Here is a 15,633-nt window from a genome sequence, read left to right on the forward strand (position 1 = left end):
CATTTTTCTCTTTGCAATATAATAGTCAGCAAAAAATTCGAACTCTATATAATAGTAACTGCGAGGCAATTTCTCCTCTTTCCTTTGCTTTCCAGAGATAATATTTTTTTTTTAATTCCCAAGCGAAAGTCATCCGACACAGGAAGTAAGTGGAGAAAAGGGGAAGTGTAAATCTCGGAAACTGAATTCAGCTAGTAGGTGCACTTGAGTTTCTGGCCAAGGAACGGAGGCAAGGTGTACATATAAATCGAGCAACTTAAGCCAGAATAATAGACTATCGATTCCATTCTTGCGATACGACGCCGCTCTTCCCATTGGGCTTCGTTGCTTTATTTCTCACCTTTATTTACTGGAAAATTAACCAGCAACGTTACTCGAGCTGGTCGCTTCGACTTTAGCAGCATTCCCTAATGGAGAAAAACTTGAATCCTTTAACAGTCCGCCATTTAACATTCAACGTTCGACGCTTAATTTACGGCAAAGATTTACGGGTTGCGATTAATTTCTGTAGTCTCATTGATACAATGTACAGGATGTTCTGCAACTGGTGGCACAACCGGCTAAATGGTGCTTTCACGTAGGAAAATAAATCGAAAATATAGAACAAAATTTTTTCATATACCGCTTCGTTTCCGACAAAATCGAGTTTGAAAATTTATCGCGTGTACTTAAACTTGGCTATATACTGACTATGAGCAAACAATCAACAGGAGGTTATTTTACATACAAAAACAAGTGTAAAATGTGAAATAAAATTTTTCCATTTAATGCCTCATTTACAAGAAAATAAAGTTTCGACATGTTTAATTAAGACCTAGTCCAATGCACACGCGTGATACGTTTCCAAATTTATTTTTCTCGAAGAAATTTATAAAGAAATTTTATTCAACATTCTTTTATTCAGTTTAACCTTTTATCGATTATCCATTTCTGTTTAGCCCGGAATTAACGAAATTCAAGTATACTTGTCAAATTTTCAATCTCGGTTTTCTCGAAAACGAAGCGTCATGAGAATTTATTCTGTGATTTCAATTTATTTGTTCACGTAAAATCATCCGCCAATCGGTTACCACACAACCTGTATATGTAATCCTTTCTTTCATTCTCATATACTATTTTTTGGATGTATAGTACGAAAATATTAGAAGGGAAAGAAATTGAAAAACTGCAAAAGTTTTATATATCAAAGTATGAGGCTAATTAGGCAGAATAAAGCAGCTAAACGGTAAGTAACTAAACTAATCAAGCAGTGAACGAGTGAAATTCGATTAGCAGCGACACTACTTCTCACGTAGGCTAAGGCCGTTCATAACGAAAGGAAAATTGGAAGTCAGTTTTCTCCCTCCCTCTCTCTCTCTCTCTCTCTTTCTCTCTCTCTCTCTCTCTCTTTCCCTGCTTCTCTGGTTTCTCAATTGTGCCATGCCTGATACACCAGGTCTCAGTCGTTTACTAAACAAACGGAGGCAAAGCGTGGCATTAGTTACGAGTAAAGTTTGTAATATACGATCGAGTGTGTATCGCAACGCTGCGACGTAATAGAACCGCAAGACTTAAGTAGAAACTTGTTGAGAAAGCAAACTCACGCTGTTACGTTTAACGTGTAAAGCGTTGACGGTAACGTCGCGGTAATGGTTCGCAATCTCTGCGTCAAAGAAACACCGTACATCGCCGTTGTTCGTTATTTCTTTATTATATCTAATTACTTTCGTATAATTCCTTTCATGTCTGGAGAAACATTCGGACTTTACGAAATGAAAACAGTACTTTTTAATTCTTCGCATACGGAAATGTTCATCTCATAAAGGACTGTTTTTATTAAAGCAAACCATATCTTCGCGTAACGTCATATTTATTCATTGACGCATAAAGTAGCTTTTAATGAATCTACTTACCGTGAAATTTAACAGAACTTTGTTTTAATAAAGACAACCTTATTAGGTATAGGATGTACGAACACTGTTACGACTGTCTGACGTATTAATATATCCACTCAAAAAGAAAAACAGGCACTTCGCTACGCACGAGTTTTTACAACGCATCTTACTAGGCTATTCACGCTTCATAAAGAGTATGTTCTTTTCGACGCATGTAGCCAAAGTTTCGATTTCCCCTTCACGTTGGTTACGAAATCCCTTTGAACGTCTATACCTCTTTGAAGATCGTTTCGTTGCACAGTAGTTCTAACCGGCAGGGAAGAGAGGTGCCGATCGCTCGTGAACGCCGGCGTTTTGCTGTTTAAAAAAAAAGAGAGAAAATCGAAAGAGCATCGTAAGAGCAACGCACGTTATTTTTCTCCGCTGAAAAAAGTCTGAGAACCCCTACCAGTAACGTCTTTCTTTCTTTGTTCTCCTTTCTTTTTACCATTTATTTCTTCGTATCTCATTTTTTTCGTAATTCGCCTTTGGTTTCGTGAAACGAAATGGGAAGCCACGGAGAAGAATAACTGAAAGGAAAACTTAAATTGACGAAATCGTTAAAATCGAAAGCTAAAACAGGTGACTTTTGGAAAATGGGTTAAAGGTGAGAGAAAAAGAGGGGCAGATTTCTACAGGAAGTACAGGTTTCCACGAATCATTACGTATATCCGATGCTCTTGGCCAGATAACGATTCTTACCGTGGCAAGTAACGACCCCGTTGCATTTTTAAGCTTAATCGATATCGGACGGAAATTTATCGAGAAAAAAAATTCTTGTTAAGGAACTAGTACGTTGACCCACTTGTTTTCCTTATTCAATTGGATAGTTCGATTTTCTTCGTCATGACGAATATATCGTTTCGCTGAATAAACGTGACTGGTCTGAAACTAACCTTTGATAGATTAAAACTATTACACAAAGTGAAAAAATTCCATTGTATTCATTTCGGTAATTTTTTTTCAATTGTTTTTTCTTCCATATCTACTATGTAATTATAGAAAGCCAAAAAGGTAAATGTTAGATGTAAAAATGAAAATGCAGCAAAGTTTCGTGTTTCTGTGGGAGAAAATTGTGTTACCAAAATGCTGATACGTTACAGTACTTGCTACGTTTTAGTAGATGAATAATTATATCAGAATGTATATGTATGTGTATACACTTGCAAAATACAAGTGAATATTTTTCTTATGGAATGAGCATTCGTACTCTAAATTTCAATATCCGAACACGCTATAAGCAATTCGGAATTAAAAAATAGGGCCATGAAAATATTTTGCAATAATCGTGCAAACTTACGGAACTATTTTTAAATTATCTATGTATTTGTTGATAATTAAATTATCTAAGGCACATCATATTTTTATCGAGCATCTAAATTCAATTATCGTAAAACTTCGGAGTTTCTAAAGTACCGCGCGCTTTACTAAACGATACACCACCTCGAGTGCATAATCCTCTAATTATTTTGAACGACGGATAGAATTAATGTTGCGCGGGTCGCATTAAATAAATTAGAAGCGATTTCTAGCTGCGTTTGCCACGAGATTACGAGCAAAAAGTTTCGACCATTCAATTCCATTCGCACGCGAATAGTTCGCGTATTCGAATTCTTTTAACGGACCAAAATTTGTCCAGCCCATGTCAGTTGGAAAAACGTTCATTTTCAAGAAACGAATAACGACTTTTAATCTGAAGAGAATCTTTATGCGAAATATCAACGAAAATTACGGCTGGTTTCGGTGCTTCGTTACACACGATCGAAAACCGATAAGTTCCGGAAATCACGTCCGTAGCGACGTGTGTCACTGTTGCCGTTCGAGCCTCTGGAACGACGACACGACGCCGCGACGAACGTCGTCTCTCATGTGTGAGTCCTGTAATCCCTGGCAACGCGGGCGCTCGAGTTCAAAACAGCCATTTGCACGAGTATCGCGAGCTCATAGCAGAAAAATTAATCTCATCAGGAAGAGAAGTGGATAAAATTTCCACGGCATCGTTGTTGCCCGCTTTCTCTCTCTTTCTCTCTCTAACCCCTTTGCCCCTGTTTCTCTCTCTCTCTCTCTCTTTTCCCCGTTTTTCACTAGAGAAACATTAAAAATTTTTTTGTTAATATGCACGAGCGGATGAACGTTCTGAAAGTTCTGTTTGATAGCGTCCTCGTTGGAACGTTAACGAGTGTGTGTTTCGTCAAAAAGTGAAAAAAAAAGAGTAACGCGCTATCTGTCGATTTGTCCGTTCTCGTCGTGTCGTTTCTAGCGATTTCTTTAACCGTACCAATAATTTCGTTAATTCGGATTTTATTCAACGCATAGATAGGACATGTTACTTTATACGAAAAGTTATGTACTCTATACAATTTCCGAAGTTCCATAAATATCTAATACAGAGCCGAATTTTAATGAAATAGGTTAAATTTAAGCTTCAAATTTTGGATTTTAAATCTCACTTTTCAAATTTGCGTTACTCGAATATTTATGTATATGAGAAACGCTGATATTAAAGGATAAGTGGTAATCCGTACAAATGCCGCCGCTTTAATTCAGACCAAGCGTTACAGAGAACGATACACATGTAGCTAGCACATCAAACATCGTCGACTTGGCCTGAAGCAAGCTGATAAAAGGAGGTTGACACGTCATTGGTTCGCCTGTCCTCAAGCTCGTTAAAGTGAGGTCGATATTCCCGAAAGAGGTAATGCAGCATCGACCTTAATGAATACATTAAACGAGCATAGTAAAACGCCCGATCGATCGAGATCGATAAAAACCAAACCGCTAATTAAACGCGACACGAAGACTCTTACCTTCGGTGACTTATTTCTTACATGCAGGAGACCGTATTTTAAGGAAAATACTTTCAAGTCACGTTTCAGACTTATGACTTACGAGCTCACGTTTAGTGTTTAGTGTCACCTTTGCATATCTCATCTCTTTTCCTCCCCCCCTTTCCCCTCTTGCTTTTCCACTTGAATATTACCGATACTACTAATGCCTTGAACGATGCTTTATCTTTATATCCTGGCTCTCTTGGACCTTCGATAAATTTTATTGGCTACTTTTTTAAAGTCAATCAAAGAGGAATTATGATATTAAATAGTAAAACGTCAAGAATTAAATGGGCAAAAGTACATTTAAAAAAGATGGCTATATATATGCATAAAGTTAAACGCCTAACAAGTCGTTTATATAATTTCCATAACTCTTCTCAGATTTTAAGCACACATTTAGAGTTTCATGATTTATACATTTATGCATTTTTGTAACATCCTCGAGTTTCTAGGATATCAATCTCCATCCAATCGGGAGTTCGAAATTGGTAGTGTTGAAAGAACACGAATGAAATTAAAAACTACAACGATATTCACTCTCCGTTTATGAATTTATACGTGATATTTATTTCGGCGAAAATCTGAAATGGTTGCCGTCGTGCGATATTCTCTCCAACTGCACGTAACAATAACGCGTAACCACGTTTTTCCACGCGACCTCCTGAAAATCAGGAAAAGATTTCCACGAAACGTGATCACCGCCACGGTTCGACTTGCTTTTAACAAAGCATCATTTTGACACTTTTTGCATTGTACTCGTGATGAACTTTTGTTTCCCTCGTCTTTTTTCACTGTAAGTTTTATACATTTTTCATGGAAAAAAAAGATCATAGATAGGACGTGTAACGAATGAAGCGAAGATTAAACGTCGGAGCTGTTCGCGGATAGCAAATATTTCGCATAGTTTACGGCGAAACCGGTTATAATATGAAAAAGAGCATCGGTATTCGTGCTTTACGCGATATCAGCGAAGGAACGCGATATACCATGTTTCGGCATACGCAGTTCAGCGATCCATTTTCAATATCCAATTGTTGCACGAGGAAAGTATTTCTTTTCGTCAGGGAATTTTCGAAAATTCGAATGTTCTCTTATTTAGTTTATCATTCCAGAGGAAACGTCGAGTGAGAAAGCGGGATCGTTTGAAAAATGCTTCACACGAGTCTCGTAGAATAAACTAGAAAGTGGATTTACGTTAGAAGATCGAGCAAGTAATCTTATTGGTCACCTTTACACTTTGTCCATTGCGTTGCTCGTTTCTCTGCGCTTTCAACGAACAGCCAATCAACGAGCTTTATATTTCTTCTTCTCTTTCTTCGTATCTCCTTCTCTTCCTTCTCTCTTTGTCTTTCTGGTTCTTATTCGCTTTACTCGTCGTTCTTCCTGCCCTGGAGGTACGTTAAATTCGAGAAAGTAGGATGGTAGATACGAATGGAGGATCGTCGACAAAAAGGATCGTTTCTTGGCATTGAAAACTCACTGTTTCCGTTGCCGCCGGCAAATCGCGTCTTTCTCCATCACAGAAACCTGCGATGAGCTTCCACTGCTTGCGTCGAGATATCGAGAGTCGAGCGTGCACATATCCTAGAATCGATCGCTTGCCTAGAACGGGTTACACAATTTTTGTACGGCAGAGTTTCTTCGCGGGAAAGGTCACAGATATACGAATCACATTCAACGACATCGTTGGAAAGAAAAATTGGATTTGATGAGTAAATTAAATTCAATCGAATCGTGTAGCATTAAGAACGGTGAATGTGGTAGTTACGGGAAACTTTATAACATGAACTGTTTCTACTTTTATAATTCTTAAAAAGGAAATTTTAAAGTTTATAGTAAACTATAAGAATGAAAATTATAGTCTAGCAGGCGTTCTTTTCCATTTATTTCAATCGTTTCAGAATACATTTTCTTTCGACATTGATTCTACTTTACTTTTTTGGTATCTGGCTTATAAAAGATGATTTGAAAATTATATATCTATGTGTCTACATTTCTTTAATTTATACAGACAAGTACAAACGCGAAAATGTTAAATAAAAATACAACACAGAAGTTGAAGAAAGTAATGTGACTCAATTACCTCGATACTCACGATAGGCGCGTTACTCTTAAAACGAACGATACACTCGCACGAAAATAAGTCTGACTAAACACTTCACGATCCACTTGATACAGCCTCAAAATAATAGAAAGCCGGACGATCGTACGATACAGCTCGTATCACATTCTCAATCGACATCCTTACACCATGCCCGATCGAAATCTGCCGGACCCTAACATGCCCGGTTTCAATTAATTTCGGGGTCAGAATCGCATCGCGTGCCACCATTCCACCTCCCACGTGTATTCAAATAAATTACGCAACGCGATCGAAATCGCGAAAATATCCGGTGTATGAAAATGGAAACGCGCTTCGACAAGGGGCTTATATTCGTGGGCATCCTCGTTCGATTTTATCGCTAACAGGATCTCCGTATTACGTATCTGTTCGAAAGCGTCAGTGAAGATCGAGATTAGACTTCGTGACAGATATAAGGAAACGCGGGGATAGGTATCCCGTTTTCCAGAACACACACGGATTCGCAACTTATGGAGCCCTAAATCTAGCTCGATGTCCCGATAACTTGCTCGGTCTATCGACTGGAGGGGTTGGTTTTCTTCTTTGGTCGTTTGAAGAATTACGAGATCGACGACGAAAGATCCCGTTCACCCCTTCGTTTTGCCTTAAATAATAGTGGCAAAAACGTGGAGGCGTTCCACCTCTCCACGTCTCTGGAAAGTCAGCGAAAATCGTGGAAATCGACGCGAACCACACCCACGTTCGCGGTATCTTTTTCCAGACGACTAGGACGTCGGAGAAAATGTCGTACGGTTGAATTTCAATATATCGAACCGTGTGTCGAAACATGCGGATAGGTTTCGAGATTAGAAACGGAGTATCGAGAGGAATGAAAATTGTGTGCACTTTTGGATTCGGTTATAATCTCGGTTACGTAGTGCGCGTTTTCTACCAATACGATGGCATAACACGGGACTGATTAATAATTCATAGGCAACGTTTAAAAACTCGTAAAGTGTAGTCTCGCTTCTCGAACAAGTTTCGGATTTATGATCTTTTTCGTTTGAAACGGGCTAATGCCCGACTGCAACGGAAAAATGGCTACAAATGGAAAATAGAATTGGGCTCGTCGTATGTTTGCATAAATCCTTTTTATTGTTTTTATGCTCCGAATTTATTCGCGAACCGGCGTCCACATATTTGCCATACAAACCGCCGCGTACGGTTTTCCGCTTTTCTCCTTTTTATTTGATCGAAACGTAGATACGTACGTGTACATATACTCGATACATATCTTGTTAGTTTTGTATTTGTTCTCTTTTATTGTTCCGCTTCCTTTGTCTTTTAAGTGGCATAGAATTGAAGGGCGAAAACAGAGTTTCTGAACAATTGCTGTAGAAACAAGTATCGGCATTTTTCGAGGCTGCAGTCGCGTAGATCCGCCAATAACCCGATAGCTAACGTTCAGTTTGTTATATTGCCGACTTGTTCACCGCAAACACATATTTCTAACTGTGTAATTTTTTAATGGCTGTTACTTGTCCTGGGATCAGCATTAACTTCCTGTGAAATATTTTAACGTTCTGCCACATTTGCCTTTACAGTGATGATTAACTGTGTTGTTAACTGATTTCGAAATTAATATTCTGCTATATCTTCTTACATTGAAAGAAAAATGTGTTAATTAACTCACGAAATTATATGGAACAGTACGTAACCTTAATGGTCTTAAAATCTACCGGCATATATACGTGTAATATCTCATAATTATGTGAAATTTTGCGGGCACGATCAGCAAAACGTAGAACTAACCAAGGAAGACGTACGCCGTCGGAAATCACGGGGACGCGGCGGATTTAGCATCGCAGGAGTTGCGGTAATTCGCAGACGTGATGTAACCACCGGGCGTTGGTATTACGGGCAGACGTACCAACCGCCGGCGTACTCGGTGACCCGGTCGTCGTCGTCGTTTGCTACTGGAAACACGTAACTTGAAACTATACGATTAACGCGCACGAGGGGCGACAGCGTGGATACAGATTACGCAAAAGAGGGATGGAAAACAAGATATCAGTGAAGAGTTAGTACAGCCGGAGAACGAGGGAATGAGGGAACATCGGAAGATCAACGATGGAAGCGAAACCAAGAAAACAAGGACACGAAAGACGATGGTGAAACCGTCCTAAAGATGGTAACAGAGACCCAGAGAACGAGAACTCGCGGGATAGTGCGCTCTAGATCGATTGTCGGCAACGGACTGAATTAAACGTTCGTGGAAGAAGGGCGTCGCGTCGGGAATGATTGCCTTGGAATTAATTCGAATTTCGACGATTAATAAATTAAGTTTTATATAATGATTATAATATATGATTAATCGGCAAAACGAACATCATACTTTCATCTGTATACGCTATGTATTTGGACACTTTCATGTTATTGTAAATAAAGTACGAAGTATGCTTTGTATAAGAGTCTTCGTTATATGCAACGAATTAACAACGAAGAATGTTCCTCTATTGTATCTTCGAAACAACTTTCGCTCGAATTGTATCAGATGTTCAAATACTTAGGGACAGCGATGTACAAACGTCGCCTTGATGCGTTTTCCACGCTGGTTTCTATTGCCTGCATGCTCCGTTTTTCTGTACGAGTGAAATCCCGGCAGATACGCGTAAGCATCGTGGAGACAAGATTTTTCAGGGATAACATCTCGTGACAGAAAGATAACATTTTCCTAAAACCCGTCTCTTCTACGTGTCACACGCGGCCGAGCGTTCGACGTATTTATATGTATACAGGATAGTAGGTCTGAAGCGGAACAATGGAATATTTTTGTTGAATCGGCAAGGTTGAAATACCATCGCGATAGAGCTACGTGGGCTGAAAGGTAAAAATTTGGAAATATTGGAATTTTCCCGAGGTTTGTTGCGAATTTTGCTCAATAACATTTCGCATTGACGTAATTTCGAACGTGTATCGGTCGCATAGGAGGAATTAACAAAATTCTCTGTTCGGTTGATTTCCTATCGCATATGCTTTTGCCTTTAACTGATTTCTACCATAAACTTTATAAATCGTACTTTCTAATTTCTTAGAAAATCCATTATCAGCTTGTTAGTAGTTAGGTATAGTCTTCTGCTCTATATTTATGTGCAACTCGGAACACGTTCTCCATGTGGAAAATGATTAATCAAGAGCGAGTGTATAAAAAGTTTACACGAGTTTAAATTAAAGTAGTACACTTCATTAAAGTTTCAACCGTTCGTGCGGCAATTTCGAAATAATTTCTCTCGTTCTGAAACAATGAGAATTAAATTAACAAAAAGTGGTTGAACTTTAAATAACATTATCCACCTCACAACGTTTTCGTGTACACAAACGGAGCAGTAGAATTTCCAGTGTCTTTTCTGTACGCTCCACCCTATACGTGCATGAAATGTACACACGTCGCACGTACACGAAGAGAACTGTAATGTACGAAACTTTGACAAGAACGCATAGATTTGCCGTGATAGTGTGTGCGCTCGCATACGTTCCTATCTACTCATATACATATAATATAAATCCGATGGTGGGATGGCTGTACGAAACGTTGGCACGTGTAGTCACCGCGTTGCATCGCGTACAAATAGCCATAGCCCTCTGGTACACGAGCATGCTACCTGTACACGATGCAGCCACGTGTACACATAGATCCGTAGCCGTGTATGCTGGCTGACTCACCCGGCATTAGAATCCCAAATACCTTCTGTGTATTTGACGATACGAAAATATAGAGTAGCAAAAATTATTTGTATCGCAGTTACAGATGTTGGAGCAGGCGAACGTTCCCTTTTGAAATCCTTTTACATCATTTTAATGTAGACAGGCAACGTGCTATTACTACTCGATAATTTACATTGAACAATAATATTCGTTTTGCAACGTTGAAAGATTAAACGTTAATGGTAGCGTATGTACTATTGGTCTGACCAAATCCCTAGCTATACTACTCGCCTAACTTTCTCTGCAGCAAATACATTTTCAATTGAAACATCAAGTTTTTCTTCTACTGTCCTCGTCCCGACTAATAATAATGCCTATCCAAAAAACGCACTACGAAGATCTATTTATACTACTTGTCCGCAAACATCCAGGCCCATAAGCTGGCCCGGCTGTACGCGATGTATACACATCAGCGGAGGCGAGGCCGAACGTTTTGTCGTGCCCTCCCGGGATACGATAATTCAGCAGAAAAACCGCGAAACATTTGTCCGGTTGGCATTAATTCCGGAATTGCCGGTCGTTCCGCCGGCGAATCTGCATAAAAGCGTAACGTACCACTCGATAATTCGACCGATACGCCTTCTACCGTACGAGCAACCATTCCTCCTGCTCCTTCCTCGCCACCCCCATATTCTCTTCCTACCTGTTCAAAGTGATACTTTCTCTTATTTCAACGACTTTTTCCTCGTGTTGCGCTTCGCGTAACGACGAGCAAATTTGACCGCGTGGCAACGAACGAAGGGAGCAAAAGGAATGGCGAGGGAGGAAGGGGGTTGTTTCGGCAGACGAAACGACGTCCCCCGTTTCGAGCGACGCCGCTTATTGAAAGTCACATTTGTTCCGGCCCCTTTCGCGCGTTGTTACCACTCTCGTCGTACATTCTGCGCTTTTTTCTCTTTTATTCTCAGGTGCACATGCATTTTCGGTATGTCTCTGCTTGGGCTGGCTTTGCACAGGGGTGGAGAGAAGGAGATAGTGGCAGAGATAGAAAGTGGTCGACGCTCGTTCCTGTTGTGATATTGTAATAGTGGTGGAAATGGAAACATTCAAATTGAAAGAGAGGATTGGTTGTTTGCTTCGAAATTATTCCTGCGTTGAAAGAACATATACGTTAATTTCGTAATACGCTGGAAGCATTAAAAGAGGGGGATTAAGATATAAACGCCTACGATATGCTCATTAATGCACGATCAATATGCAATGCCAGATTATAGTGTTAACGGTTCCTTTTATACGCAATTCTTGTTTCTATTATTTTTCAGATGTGTTACAGAAAGGAGCGAAGAATTTCAGCATATAGAAACCTACAGAGCTCGAAGTTTTCTAGGCTACGGCAGATATAGATACTAATTTTTTGAAAGCAACAAGACGGGCGAAAACATGTTGCAAAAACCGCAGGCCGGTGGGAAAGTTCTTCGCAAATTGCCGGCTTCCTAGGACGTTGCTTGCACGCGAGCACGAAAGGGGGGAGCAACAATGGCTACGACCGAGCATGGCATACGGCTCCTGTGCGTTCGTTTGTTTTAATTTCTCAGCTTCTAATTAAACCACAACCACCGAAAACGAAAAAAGAGAGGAGAGGAAATAAAACGAGGAGAAAATAGGGAAGAAGAGAGAAGGAGAGAGAGGATTGCACGTAGGTATTTTTCCATACGTTACGCGGTACAAACGCCGACGGAAACGAGGAAGCTGAACGAGGCGAAAGCACGGAGTGAGATGGAGACCGAAAACGAAAGGGGGGAATTGAAAAGAATAAAAGGCCTGTTGAGGAGACGAGGGGCCGAAGGGAGGGGGAGGGGGACTAATTCAGCCGAATCGGAATAATTACGGAACACACGATATCCGGGACGGTGAGCGATTTCTATCGGATCCTCGAAGAAATATACGTCATTAAAAGCCACTCGATATCTCACAGCTTCACGACAATTTCGCAAATAATTATTGTATGAGAGACACAAAGCGGCTTTCGAGTGCCTCTTGCGTTTCTCCCAGAATCCAATTCCGTGCCGCCTCTTTCAAATCCCTTTGTCACCCACGATAATCCCTCGGTAGACGTGGTCGAGTTGACGATGTTCCTCCCTCTCCCATCCTTCCTAACTCTCCGGTCTCTCCTCCCGGTCCTTGGTTGTCCATCGGTCTCTGTTTTTCTCTCCGTCCATTGCCCCTGGTTTTGCCCGTTTCGAAATTCTATTACTACTTCCGCTTATGGATCCCATGCTCGTCCCTTCTCTTTCTCTGTCTGTCTGTCTGTCTCTCTCTCTCTCTATCTTTTTCTTTTTTGTCAAAAGGACAGGCAAAAGAGAGAGAAAAATGTGGTCGAGTTAATGGAAGATTACGACCAACTTTAATTCCAATTATATCTCCGGGATATAAACAGACCGGGAGCGACGATCTTTTCTCGCAATTTATTACATTTCCCAGGCTTCCGGTTTGTTTTAAATATGAGCGCGGTACGTCGAACGCTTGCGAACAATGCGATTCAACGGACTGGGAAAAATGCGGAAGAGAAAAGTAATCTCCCAAATAAATAATCATGTTCCGTTCGTGATTTAATAACGAATAATACGATGTCCCGCGGAATATTATTTCCGAATAATATTTTTCGTATCGCAAACACGGGATGTTCGTCCGTTTAGCATAAACTGGCTACCCATCGGATGTGTTATTAAATTTCATCCCGTAATATCTGCGAGGCTCGACTTGCGAAATTCTACTCATATTTTATAATTTCTCGCTTACAATTAAAATTTGATTTCGTTTGGAAAGCGATGTTTGAATCGGAACACTGTGTAGAAGCGTTTAATGGAAACGTCTTATTCCTCCACTATTTCGCCCGTCTGCTTGTAACATGAACGTCAAAGTAAATAATCGAAGAATTTTAACTCTACAAGTAACGTTCGAGTGCAGCGATTTTAACAACGTCTGTTAATTTAAATTATTCACATTTCGATCATCTGCAGGAAGATATTTAATAATTCCAAGATATCGTCTCGAGGTACAATGCGAAGAAAGCTCTTGGATGCCATGCACTTACGTTTCTACGAAATTCCGCGAGTCAATATCATTTCGACAACCGCGTATATTTTGCAAACATTATTTTATTTACTGCGACAATTTATCAGCGTTCGGTTTTCAAAGTGAATCGCCGGGAATATCACGCAAATTCGAAACCCCGACAAATTTTGTCACCGGTCGATTCCACGCACACGCGTACTTTTTTTCCTCTGCCTCCCTGTTTCCGCTCTCTTCGCTTCGTTATCGAGTGCCAGTTCCAGTCAATGATCTGTTCTCGACACTCGGAAAATGCTAATTTCACGATCCAGTCTTCGGCGGGCTCAAAATAAATTGAAACAAAAGCATGGGAAAGACAAAAAAAAAAGTGAAAAAAAGCGACGTACAATCTGGCTTGAAAATCGAAATTAAAAAGCTGCTGGACAACGGAGTTTGATTTCGGTGTTGATGTAAACTGCAGAGGCGCGCAAGCTAGTTCGCCGAGCTAAAGATAAGGCTGATGAAGGTGGAACGAAAACGAGACTCGAGATAAGTAACGTTTTATGCAGGCGTTACATGGAAATGAGGGCCGAAGAGATGGATTCGAGAGAGATCCAAAGAGGTTACTTTTGAGAGAGGATTTTAAGTGTACTTCAATCTTGCTGGAATCTTGCCTACTCTCCAAACTTTGACCATAAAAAGAAAGGAAGGTCTGATTTAATATCATATGTGCTGAATGCTTTTCATTTTTAGTCTGGGATAAATCTTAAAAGGAATTCGAGACCCTTAAAAATTCCTTCCAAATGTCTGGAACGTTAAGTTTCGAACGCGCTTATCGTTTCCACAGTTACATCGATAAAAATTCCTGTTCAAGCCTAACCTTACCATGAAATGCCAAAATTAGTTTACGAATATTATCAAAGAAACCAAAGTAATCAAGAACACAAAGAAAAGAAGAAGGATACGCTCTGTTCCTGAAGCACAGAAAGGCTCCTCTGAATTCGTCAGGATGCCTATCCAAGAATCCCCTAATCTGTTGGAACCGTGCGGATATAGCATCGCTAGCTATGTTAGCGGTCGTTTCTTCCACATCCTATCCTTTCTCGTTTCTTCGACTAATACACGTCGAAGGGGGTTGAAAGCTGTTATAGGTCGTACCTCGGCTCCCTCGTGAAACCTGTAGGATTACCAGCGTACAGCCTAATCAACCAGATTGCTTGCAATTTGCCGATCTTATCTCGCTCGCGTCCCGCAACTCTCCGTTCTATTCTTCCGCATCCGCGAACGAGCGAACTTACGCGTCTTTTCTATATTCTCTACCCTTTGCTCCGCGTTCTTTTCGTAAAGGAGACACGCGTTCGACCGAATTCAAGATTGCACGCCGGATGCATGAAAATCGAAGGATCCCAGAATATAAATTCTACCGGGAAAATTTGATTTTGGTAATTTCGTTTTGTGAAATTGTTGAAAATTGAATCCTTGAGAGAACGTTGATATGAAACTCAGAAATAAAAAATATTAAGGAAATCAGTTTCAATTTATCGTGGGATAAAATCAAGACTAATAACGAAATGTTCGATAATAATTAACGAGAATCAACGAGCACTAATAATTGTGTAGCAACGTATCATGCAGCAACATAAAAAGGCTCACTTGAGGTAATAAATTACTAGTAAAACCTAGCGACATTCATCTTCGTCTCGTTATTCGCTAGTCAAGAGCTAATCATCCAGACGGTTTCTGTAATTTGTCGTCCTTATCTCGCTACATTTTGCAATTTCGATCTATTTCTGCTGGTGGCACGGGGAACCCAGCTTCACGCATTACTGAAAATGGGCTTTTCGAAAGAATATCTTCCCGGTTCCGTTCCTCCATTCCGTCAACCTCCACCATCCTGTTTCTTTGCCCCGTAATGTACGTAAATCTTCCCCTGCGCCCGTGTCTCTTTTGTCCTCGGGTGCACGGGAAATCTTCGAGGTGAAATTGCAGTCGCGAAACACGAGGAAAAAGGAGAAGTAGATTTGAATAGATTCACGTTATCGCCCTCGAACCTGTTTCTGTCTCGTACAGA

The 15,633-nt window shown here is 40.3% G+C and overlaps 1 protein-coding gene across 9 annotated transcripts in view; it reads right to left on the bottom strand.

Annotated features, from left to right (window-relative positions):
• The window catches only part of LOC138184901 (agrin), a 388,032-nt gene that overhangs the window by 192,936 nt on the left and 179,463 nt on the right, over positions 1-15,633 (bottom strand). The window lies entirely within an intron of this gene.

Source organism: Bombus flavifrons, chromosome 11 (assembly GCF_040668555.2).
Source record: "Bombus flavifrons isolate JBK064 chromosome 11, iyBomFlav1_principal, whole genome shotgun sequence".
NCBI classification, from domain to species: Eukaryota; Metazoa; Arthropoda; class Insecta; order Hymenoptera; family Apidae; genus Bombus; species Bombus flavifrons.